The following is a 12,135-nucleotide window of genomic DNA, read 5'->3' on the forward strand; positions in this document are numbered from 1 at the left end:
AAGGCATAGTCAATACATGGCAGCACAAAAATATATTTAGAAAATAGAGCAGATCTGTAGCCAGGGACTTTTCAGGGAGACAGAGGCTGGGAAAAATCCGATATAACAAAAACCCGGTCCCTGCACTCTGTGTATCTGTGGGTACTCATGCTGGTCAGAACATTTTGAAAACACTCCCATTTGCATATCAGGGGCGGATCCAGGGGGCAAGCTTCCCCCCAAGAAAGAGTTAATGGGACAAAAATAGACAAATGGCAATTTGGCTCTGCCCCTCACACTAAAACCCTGGCTATGCTACTGTTGCATAAAGTTTGCACATTTTTGTTTCCCAAAAGAAGAATATTGAGCAATAGTGTGAGCATGATGAATAATTGAATAATGCACATTTATTTTACTTGATTTATAGATAAAGGAACAATTTCGCAAATGTGTTTTGAAAAATTACCCCATTTTTTGTTTGTTTTGCAAATTGTGTATGTTCAGCAGAAATCACCCCATTATTCACGAAATTAGAGTGCGGGGGCCGGGAGCCAAAGATGGTTGGGTTTATACATAATTTGCAAATATTCTGTACAGCTCAGAGTCCCTCATCTCGTTCTTTGAGACACTGTCATGAAAACCATTAGGGAATAAACAAAAAGATGGATAATAGAACCTTATAAATGTAACTATTTTCATTATTCCCTCATTCCCCATCCAAATGAAACTGGAAGTGTGTCAAAATAACACACATTTATTACAGTAAATGAGACATGCAATTAACATTTGTGACCGACAGTCCACTACAAACCGCTCGTAAGTTGGCAAATTGTATTCTGAGCTACAGCCCAAAATGTGCATAAAGGTTGTATTCATATGTACCTCAAGTTGGTGCAACATGTTTCTCATTTTGTTAGTGCCAGTCAAATACCTTTTAAACCAATTATTAATCCTATTGTTGATAAGCTTCTACCTATGTATAGAATTCTTAAATAGCTCTAGTCTTTGTTTGCTTTGGTAAAACCCTGTTCAAGTGGTAGGATTTAACAATTAACAATGAGACAACATTCCTGAACCTCCTTAACTTGGGGATGATTTAAAGTGTCCGCCAATTATGACTGTTTGATATTTATTACCAGCAATAAATGTGGAAAAATAGACATGTAGCACCAAAATATAAAGGTACCTTTTGCTGAAGGGGCAAACTTCAACAAGCCATAACTCCGCTTTTGGATATCTTTTGAAGTCAAATGATATATTATTTTAAAGCTTATGATATATATTTTCTAAACTCGAAAAACGAAATTGACCGGAGACCGAATTTACAGGTGTTTCGTGGCGGATGGTCACATTTGATAAAACTTTCCCTCTATAACAACACTAGGTTCATTTGTAGCGCTACATCAATCTTATGACTTGTTCCCTTAGATGCACAAGGTAGATTAAGATCTGCGGATGCAGCAAAAGGTTCTCCATTTAAAATGTGACGTGATCTGCTCCTAGGGGCCAAAGGAAGCATTTGTGTAAATTGAGTTACAATAATTATTACGTTATACAAACATTAGGCTATCATATACTGAAAACACCAAAGGTCTAGCATACTTGGTTCTAAAGTTTTGTGATGTGTATTTTCTTAAGTATTTTATTGTTTTTTACTCCATATTTTTGCCTTTATCTCAATTTCAAATTTGGCACCTTCGACCACATGTACCAGATCATGTTACATTTTTAGTGATATTAATTCAAAAATGACACCCAAGTAGTCTAGTGCCCAATTAAGCAATGGGCCATTCCATTCAAAATCCACACTCCCCCTGTGGAAGATTTTGGAAATACCTGCGACAGGAGGAGTATGAATTTCAAATGGAATGAGCACATTTTGCAGCTCCATTTGAATTTCATACCCCCTCTGAGAAAGATTCAACTGGAATCTTCCACAGAGGGAGGGTGAGTTTCAAATGGAGATGCCTAATGTGCTCATTCCATTTGAAATTCATACTCCCCCTGTGGTAGATATTTCCAAAATCCTCCACAGGGGGAGTGTGGATTTTAAATGGAATAGTCCAATATTTGCTTTGACCAAAAGTTTAGTGTGCATAAATATTATTGTTGGTGTTTTCTATAATCTGAGACCTATGTTTCAGGATCTGCCTGTTCCCTTGGATTGTGATGACAGTGCAATGAGCAGGCAAGGTGTTTATGTGAGAGGGGTCATTAGTAAAGTAGTATTCACTAATGTAGTTTTATAACATTGCTTCTGAAATGCAGGGTATATTTCTGATATCTTCAAACTACCGGTAAAACAATATTAATATTAACAATTCTGATCTATTGGCGGTCGACAGGTTAGATATAATGCAAACTTAGTTGAACTTGCAATTAGCTACTAACAAAGGAACAAAATGTTTGTATGTAGTGTGTAGGGCGAGTGAAGGAAGTGGGTGGTTATGCATTTGTATGGCCATTCCAATGAGGACACACACACAGCGTACATACAAATGTGGACATACGACAACCAAGGACAAGGAAGTGTTCAACAAAATGACTATATTCAGAAGATCACAAATGACATAATAAAAATATATATGCTGCAGGTCCACGCTTGAGGGGTATAAGCAGTGTCGCAGTTGGATATTACAAATTGTGTGTGTTTTGGGTTATGTATACATGGCGATTAAAAATGGATGTATGTATCCTCGGTTAGATAGGATAAAGTCATTGAGGTATTTGCCCGGTGGGTTCAGTCTTCACTGACAATGTGTACGCATGATGGTTCCAATTAGGGGTACTTTTCAAGAAATGTCCGCGGAATTTTCGAGGACAAAATTGTTCGCGATTGTCCAAATTAGGGGTGTTTTGGAGCAAAATTGTCCTTGAAATGAAAAATAGGATGTATTTCTAGGACTTGCGTCCGCGTTTTACTGCTACAGTTTTCGTTATTGTCCTCATTTCCCCGTGAAATAGGGGGAAAATTCAAAACATCCTTGAAATGGTAAAAATAGGGGTATTTATTTTGGAAAAATGTCCTTGATTCCTTGTGATAAGGGGGTGAAATGAAAATGCGTCCTCAAAATGATAAAAATAGGGGAGGTTTTTGGGGGCAAATTTTCCTTGATTTCGCGCAAAATAGGGGGTAAAATTGCTGCAAATGTCCTTGATTCCCCGTGAAATAGTGGTCATTTTCAAATCCTGGAACGGTCATACGTCCTACCTTAAAATACAAACTGAACCCACCGGGGGTATTTGTTTGCCTGTCTGTGGGAGTGTGTCTGTGGGAGTGGAGGAGGTGTGGATGTGTGGGCATTTGTGTATTTGTTCGTGTTTACTGAAGAGAATGTGGTGGAGGGTTAATCAGAGACAGACAGATAGACACACCAACAGAGAGACAGACATGCAGACAGACATACAGACAGATTAGTAGACAGATGGAGACAAGCATGTGAAAAAGACAGCATAGTAGAGAGGCAGGTAGACAGACAGGAGACAGACATCCAGGGGGGTACTTAGTACAAATAACCATACAGGAATGTACTGCAGATATTTTCTGGTCTCTGGACACCAATGGCCACATTTTCAGTCAATTTTGGTATAAAATGGGCATTTTTTCAAATTTTAGAAAAAAAGTTCACATAACTGGAGCCCAATTTCAATTTTTGTTTGTAAAAATTGCACACAATTTGTTTTGCAAATTGGTATTAATAATGGGTCCACTTTTGATTCTGTGAGACACATTCCTACCCCAAACCAAACTTGAGTACCTCCCCCGGGATAGAGAGAAGCATGGACAGAAATTGAGAGCGAGAGACTATAAGAGAAAGATATACTATAAGATAAAATGAGAAAGAAGCTAATATAGGAAAAAATGCAGTGCTGGAATAGAAAAGAAAAAACTGTAACACTGGAAGCTCTGCTGTAGAAATGAAGAGTTGAGATGCAGAACACGATATACACCATTTTGGAATATTTTGAGATAAGGCCACCAACACCTGCCCTATAATGCTAGCTTTAAATTGATACCCTACTTCAAAAAAATCAAAGTATATCTTTGAAACTATGATCAAAAATAGCCCATATTTTCTTATTATATTGTTTATATTTGACGAGTTATGTTTGCCTATATCTGAAACCGAGAAAAAAGGATTTATACCACTTTTGCATCTGAACTTCTCAAACAGAAAACCAAACAAACCTGCAGCCTATTTCCGCTGTAAATTTTCAACAACAAAAGGCACAAAAGCAGACCAAAAATAGAAAAATTTCAATCAATTTCTAATTTAACACAATAAAAGAATGCTTACTCAGCCACTGACAAGTCGCAGATTAATTTTCTAAAAATAATCCTTTCATTGCTTGTTTCTGCTCCACAAAGCTGTAATTACATTTTTCTAACCATTAACTTCTGCTCGGTTATTATGCAAGTATCAGCTGCTAATTATGATGTAATTTTCTAGAATAATAGTTACTAACAGTTATTATTATAAGCTGATTAATGATATTGTGTTAATATATTCATATTATAAAATATATATCATTGTACTTTGTAGTTAAAATAACCTGTTTATGTAAGACTTTAGTGGAGAGAATTAACCCTAACCCTACCCGTGTTTTTTTTTTTATCGGAAGGGAAAGAAGAAACGAAAAAGGAGAAAAGATGAGGAAAAAAGTCACTTGGCACCCTCGGATTTTTTGTTGACAATTCTGCTTTAGTGCAGCATTTTGCTGTGCTAAAAATGCATGGATAGAATTTCCATTTGCACAGATTGAAGCAATTGAACATATTAACTATCTAATGTACTCACAAACGTGTCATGTTGCAACTGAATTGGAAAAAGTGGATGAGTATGTGAAATCACAGACTGGGGGCAGGCCCGTACGCAGGGGGTGTGGGGGTGCGATGCAGTGTTATAAAAATTTGGAAAAGTATACAAAAAGTCCCAAAATTTTAGAACTTGCGAGGGTAGGAATAAAAAAAAAATTACGCTTTTTTGGACAAAAAGGTCCTAATTTTGTCCACTTTTCACTAAATCACCCCCCCCCCTTGGCAAAAAGTCCACTTTTTAAAAATCAGCACCCCCAAATGAAATCCTGCATACGGGCCTGACTGAGGGTATCTGATTTCAATCCACAGGAGCCCTTTTGTGAATTCATAGTACCCCCAAACTGAAATGGCTCCATGAAGTGATCGAGTAGATGGAACCAGCTATAAAGGGGCAGCTTCAAAACTCGACCAGTGGTCAACCGTCGATTCCGGGTGGTTCTGTCTGGTTTCCATTGTTTAGAACAATAGAAACTGGTTAAGTTTTGATTTCATCCCTTAGCATAAATATGTGTAATCATAAAGCTCATGATTTTGGTTTTAATTCCTTTTTCTGCATTCATTTTTTTTCTTCTGCAGAACAGATTTTTATCAATTTTGTTCTCTGATTTCATTGTTAAAGATTCAATGAATTTGCTTTCTTACTAACAAATGCTTTCCGAAGAAATATGTAAATTTCCCTGTTTGATTGGCTTCCATCTTTGTTAACCAGCTGTGACAATGTCATGGCTGGGTCTTGTACCAGCGAGTACCATCAGAGATGTCAGCCATATTATCAGTAAGGGATATAAATGTATATGCTGTCATCCCAATTATTGAAATGCAACACATAAACATTTTAAACAGGCAAGAACTATAAAAGTGGGTTCTGTGGTGACATATCTACATGTCACTTTAATTTCAATGCATGTCTGATTTGAAGCTAATCATTATTAATGGGTTTGGTATATTTTCTTTAGAGAAAATATTGTTTATGCAACATTCTTAGTCAGTGGGAGTGGTCTAGTTTGTAGGCACATAATCTGATTGGACAATCACATGATTTTGGGTGCCATCTATCAAGCCGTATTTATTTATTTATTTATTTATTTATTTATTACATCTTCTTTAGCCTGGGGATACCCAATCAGTAGTAACACTGTTTTCCATGGGTGCCCAGGGGTCAAACAAAATACATCAAAAGGTTAAAACATTACATATGGAATATACACATTCTTAAAAGTACATGTATAGAGAAAATGGTAATCATTGTACTGTGTCAGCTAGCTTAGACTATTTCTATAAGTGCCTATTTTAAATATGCACATGACCACCCCCGTGCTGACACATTCTGGTATATTTTCTTCAGAGAAAATATTGTTTATGCAACATTTTACCAGGGAACAATTGCTCAGCAAAATGGCTTGTTTTAATTGCTTGATAAATGCCTATTAATAAATACGCACATGACCACCCCCGTGCCGACATATTCGTCAGAGAAAATAATTGATTAATGATTATGCAACATTTTATCAGGGAACCTTAACAATTGCTCAACAATATGGCTTTATTTTAATTGCTTGTTAGTGCAAGAAACCATAACCTGAACGAAAATGGTAATCAGTAAATACTTTAAAAATGTTGTTTTTTATAACATATCAAAATTTCAGAATTCCCCAATGTTGGACAATTTTGTTAGTAAAAGTTATTACTAACTTTGATGATATCAAAAAAGTTCATATCCTTTTGTGTATAGTGGTCAACATAGTGCATGGTCTTGGTATATCGCCTCCATTGGTCATGTGCCTATTTATAAATACATAATTATAAATATAGTCAAAGCTGGCTGTTTGCTTATGAATCTTTAGTTTTGACAATGAATAGGTCAAAATCCTGGTAAAACGATATGTGATGTGCAGGATATTTAGCCTTATTCTGAAATTGCGAAGAGCAAAATTGTTCATAAGTACATAATTATCAGCATGATTACTAAAAGAATAGGTCAAAATATGCCATCTTTAATTAAGAAGCATCATGGTCATCATCATTGTCATCGCCATTGATTGTCATTGCCATTGATTGTCATCATTATCATCAATGTACTATTTTCAAATGATATAATATTGCACATTGGTTTCTAAAGGTACAAACAAATGAACTATATCAGTGCATATGATCAATAAACACTCCAAAAATAACCAGCGTTAAATAAAGATGTCACTCAACCATATTTGGTTCAATTTTAAGAGGCTAAGTGTCAAGCTCCAAATCAAACAAACACAGGAAGCATTTCTCAATCAGTTTTGCTGCCTGATGTACCTCATCCATATTATAGCAAACATTATGATGGATACCTTATCCGTTGCCATAGTAACTACCATCCATGAGCAGCCATAGTTGCATATTAATAGATTTGGTTGAATGGAAAAAAGTGATAAATTGCAAGAGCAGATTTGGTATATTATAGTCATTATTACCAGTACACACAAATGAATATCCCAGGATGAAGATATACTTATTTTTTAATCAAATCAATTTCTAAATTATCATTAAATTAAAATCCAGGCTTGGTGTATGAACAATTTCATTTTAATTTTGCATTATTGTTTGAAAGTCTTACTTTTGTGGAGCATATAATGTGGCAAAATTAAGACATGTGAACATGTTTGAATTTTTCCAAAGAAAAATTCTCTACACATTGAAATGGCCACATTTAGGGTTGATGACCATGGTTCGTTTCACATGACTGAGTGGAAGCATTTAATTAAGTTCATTATGAATCAGTGACCTATACCACCAATTTAAAGCTAAAGAATCAATTGTCATTCCTAATAATATTATACTATTTTTTTTTATTTAACTTAATTAATATTTAATTAATTTGCTGTTATGAAGATTCTGATAAATATATTTTTGTCTTGGCATATGCTGTAATGTTTTTATGATGAAGTATACACCAAAATAGGGTCAAATTGAATCTTTAAGATAAATTGTCCTATTTTCTATTTCCTGTAAGCGGATTATAAGAGCACTAGGATTTATGGCATAAGAGAGACTTTCCACTGTAAATCTGCTGCTTGAAATAGGCTGAAATGTTCTATTATATGGGCTATCCACATAATGACTTGGGTATAGATTGATGTGGTTGAATTTGTATCGGGAGGTATATGGACATAATGTATATTGAATGGCAGATTTAGATCTGACCGGCACCCTCCTTGGCAATGCATATTCATGGGCTACTTTATCATATCTAAAAATCTGAGCTAGTTGTAAAACTGATCACTTGCATGAGCTTTCAATATTATGACACTGTGTCTTTATCGAACTGATGTTACTGATCTTGATGTTCACATGATGTCATGGTTTTGGTGATGTCATGTGACAAGATGGATGTCATGTGACATGATGTCCTTACCAGTGAACTTAAAGAGCTTTTGTGGCACTTTGATGTTGATGGCTTCCCTTCATAGGTGTAGATCCGGGGTCGCCGTATCATTAAAAAAAAAAGTGATGGGCCATACAATCATCCCCCCCAATGTTGACGCTTGTATGTGGGTTTCTGACCAAATTTACGTCATATTCGGCCATTATAGCCTAAAAGGTGCCATTTTTTTAGTGCTTCGCATGCATGTATTCCACTTTTGCACCATATGTTACCAGTTTAGCTTCATTATGCCAAATATTTTTGTGTGTCTCGTGTGCATTTGTACCATAATTCTGTTGCCAAAAGGTGTTGCATTCACTATAATTCAAGAAATTTTTCCAACCTCAACCTCCATGTCAAAAAGAAATCTACACCACTGCTTTCCTAAGGGTTTAATTGGGTTGATCCAAGACCATGACATATTCACATTATAAAATGTCTCCTTTTTGCAATAATGAGTAGATCATGATTTTGTTAATTAAGTCAAGAAACAATCATTGCAAGGAAGTTTAAGAATAAACATGATTTTTTTTACCAGGTTCACCGTCGGCCAAGTGGTTAAGGCACAGGTCTCGTAAACCTGAGGTTCTGGGTTTGATTCCCAGGCGGGATCACATTTTCTGCTTGTCTCCTTTATTATTTGCGACGGTGAACCTGGTAAAAAAATTTTTAATTTATATAATAAATGTTATAATAATAAATAAATAATGTTTTCTGTGAAGATAAGAATGACTTGAAACAGGTTGAAATGAAAAATATAAGGATTTGACACCGACACCAAATTTAAAAAATCTGAATCGGTCCATGTGGAATTACCAATTAGGCTAGTATAATCTTTGTTTCAGACTGATCTAAGCAAATAATTTCAATGTGGATAGCCACTATGTGCGTTTGTATTGGACTTTGATTATGATTTGATAGTACCATTCAGGACACTTAACAAAGCTCCTTGAGGCTATATCGAGCTACCTATATTTTTTCAGCATATTAGGATGGAAATTTAACTCCTTTGTTGACTGAAATTGTGCTACATTTTAGCAAATCATTTAGATAGTTCTAACTTTGAAAGTAGTTGCTGTAAAAATACTTAAAATTTCAATAAATGCATCACAATCAAAATGGAAAATATATATGTATATCGTGTTATTTTGAAGATAAATGTTGGCATTTTGAAATGCCATTGATAAAATCACAAATTTCTGTGTTAATTTTTACAATAAATCGACGTTTGAACAGAGAGGAAAGACAATAAAGGGAAGACAAGTTGGATATGATAAGTTGGCCGCAGGGGATATTCAAGTGAGGACTTGAACATCGGTTTTACCCTATTTTTCTTGTTTTTCTCCAGAAACAAAATAACACCCAATAACTTAATTGATAGATGCCTGCGAGGGATAAAGAGGACTAATTTATTTAGTTTTTGGTAATGTGAGGTACGGGAGGAAATAACAGTTTTTGGAAACAAGATTTGAAATCTGTGTGGGCATCAATTAAGGTAATCAAGACAACGCTATGGTATGGCAGAAATGATTAGAGAATGATGAAGTTAATGTGCAAAGTATTTTCCATTTGTCAAACATTTCAATAGTTTCAATCCTAATAATGAACTATAAGTACTTTTTGTAAGTCAATAAGTGACAGGTTTTACCCTGGACCATTGTTATCAGTCACATCTTGGCCCTCAACCCCACCCAATGGCTGCTACAATTTCTTATAATGCCCAGTACACTTTCCAAAAGGCAAAATTACTATGTCATCATATTGACTTGCTTCCAAATTTGACAGCTGTGCCAAAGTCATAGGGGACCATGACAGGCCCTGTGACATGCCCTCTCTGCCATTACAAAATCCACCGGTCATAGCCTTACGCAAGCGCACTTGAAGAAGCGGCCATGTGTCTGAACCCCCTCCTTGGGGCAAGGATCTGGAACCAGTTGTACAAAACAATGTAACGCCCATCAGATAGGGTTCAGGAAAAAGTCTGGCCTTCATGTCAGACGACACAAAATTGATAGAATAAGCCCATCAGGGCAACTTGAAAATATACTATTATGTTATATTATTTGGGAAATTATTTTTATGCATTTACATGAAGGTAATATCAAGAAGAAAATAATATTGTAAAAGAATGTATGATACTAGTAGCATATTTTTTCCCATCATTTAATAAAAGTGTCAACATCTGATGTTCACGTACCTACCAAAAATGCTATCAAGCTGCAAAGATTTGACTTTATGTTATGGAGCCTTATGAGAACAGCTGAGAACATTCAGAGCTGTATGTCATTTTTCCAGCAACAAAATCTCGTTCATGTATGTTTTACATGTGTTAAAGTTCAGTGTGTCAAGCTTCCCACCCCCTTCTCAGCTTGCCAAAAATGGCTTCCCTCCCCCTTTCAGCTTGCCAAAAAAATTTTTGCCCCTCCCATTTTACCCTCATAATTGTTGCATAACCTCTAATGTAAAAGGATTTTGATGCCAACTTTAAACACAGATTGAAAGGTTCTAAAGTTTAAAAACCTTTGTAAGGCAGCTGTATCAGCTCTTTTCTTTCTTGCACTTGTAATCCACCAATAACATGAAAATTTGGAAGTCAATTTTACTTATCTAAGATGGCCTGGCATGATGAAGTTATAACATTAGTACATTAACCCCTAAGCAACAATATTCCAAAAATAAGAGTATCTTGTTTATAGAAGGAAATCAAACCTTGAAACAAATGCTTTGTTGTTTGCTAAGTGTATGCCATTTGATGGCATATTGGCACTATATTACAGTTTTTGACATGTTTGCTCATTTTTTGCAATATCCTCACGGCTCTTTGCACAGCTCTATGCAGGTTAACATTATTTGGCTAATACAATGAAAATGTAACTTTGTCATCATCAGTGACCTGTTTCACTCTGTTGCATTTGTAGACTTTGTCAGGATGATGCCCATGTTTTGATGCCTTCGATACAGGACATGATATACAATTAAAATCACTTAAAGAAATTCAATGAAATCTAAGAATGTTACTCTAATAATCACTGTAATATTCATATATTCGAAAGGGTGATAGAATGTTAATGCTTGCTTAAGAACTTATGCATGTTGCTTTAAAGGTATAGTACTTAGCTAAAAAAAGAAAACTACTAAATAACAGATTTTAAAGAATCTGTTGACAGAAATTTAATTTTGTAGAAGGCAAGTTACAAAAATGTAACTTAAGCATTGATATGTTAGTCAGGTGGTGGATGTTTGTTTTTTTAAGTTAGAGGGCACCTTTTTGCATTGGGCTATTTTGGTTGAAATCCATATACCCTTATGGAGGACATAACTTTGATCTTCTCATGGAGTGTTGATTTCAAATGGGGTTACCTGAATGGATGACTCCATTGTGTGTGAGATTAAAGTCATGTCTTCCACAGGAGGTGTATGAAAACCAAGTAGAATATCCCATTGCTAATGATGCATCAGATGCTATTACCATTTATAAACCCAATGAATCTTCACTAAGCACTAATTGCTATGTATAACTTCTAACAGTGTGAAACTTTGTTATGTCTTATATGATCTGATGTACTTGGAATACAGTATTGACAATAACATGACATCAGCAGGATATTAGTGTAACTGTCTACTCATAGGAAATACTTTTAACCAAGAGCATTGATGCACAGCAAAGTTTTCATTAAGTTCTGTAGCAATTTGTAAACTGCCGAGAAGCTATTGAGGAAGATGAAATGACAGAATGAAACGAAAATCAAGTTAACATATGTTCAAATAGAGCGAAAATTATATACAAGTAGAAATGACTTTTGACTTTCTTGCATTGTATCTTTATTATATCCATATTTTATATCTTTTATTTCACAAACACACTACCATTTCATAGGATGAAAATTAAGCTAAAATGTGTTCAAATATATGATATACAACTTGAAATTTTACT

At 35.2% G+C, this 12,135-nt stretch overlaps 1 protein-coding gene across 1 annotated transcript in view; it reads left to right on the top strand.

Annotated features, from left to right (window-relative positions):
- LOC140151070 (uncharacterized) overlaps positions 1 to 12,135 on the top strand; it is a 531,056-nt gene that overhangs the window by 97,622 nt on the left and 421,299 nt on the right.

Source organism: Amphiura filiformis, chromosome 4 (genome assembly GCF_039555335.1).
Source record: "Amphiura filiformis chromosome 4, Afil_fr2py, whole genome shotgun sequence".
Classification (NCBI taxonomy): Eukaryota; Metazoa; Echinodermata; class Ophiuroidea; order Amphilepidida; family Amphiuridae; genus Amphiura; species Amphiura filiformis.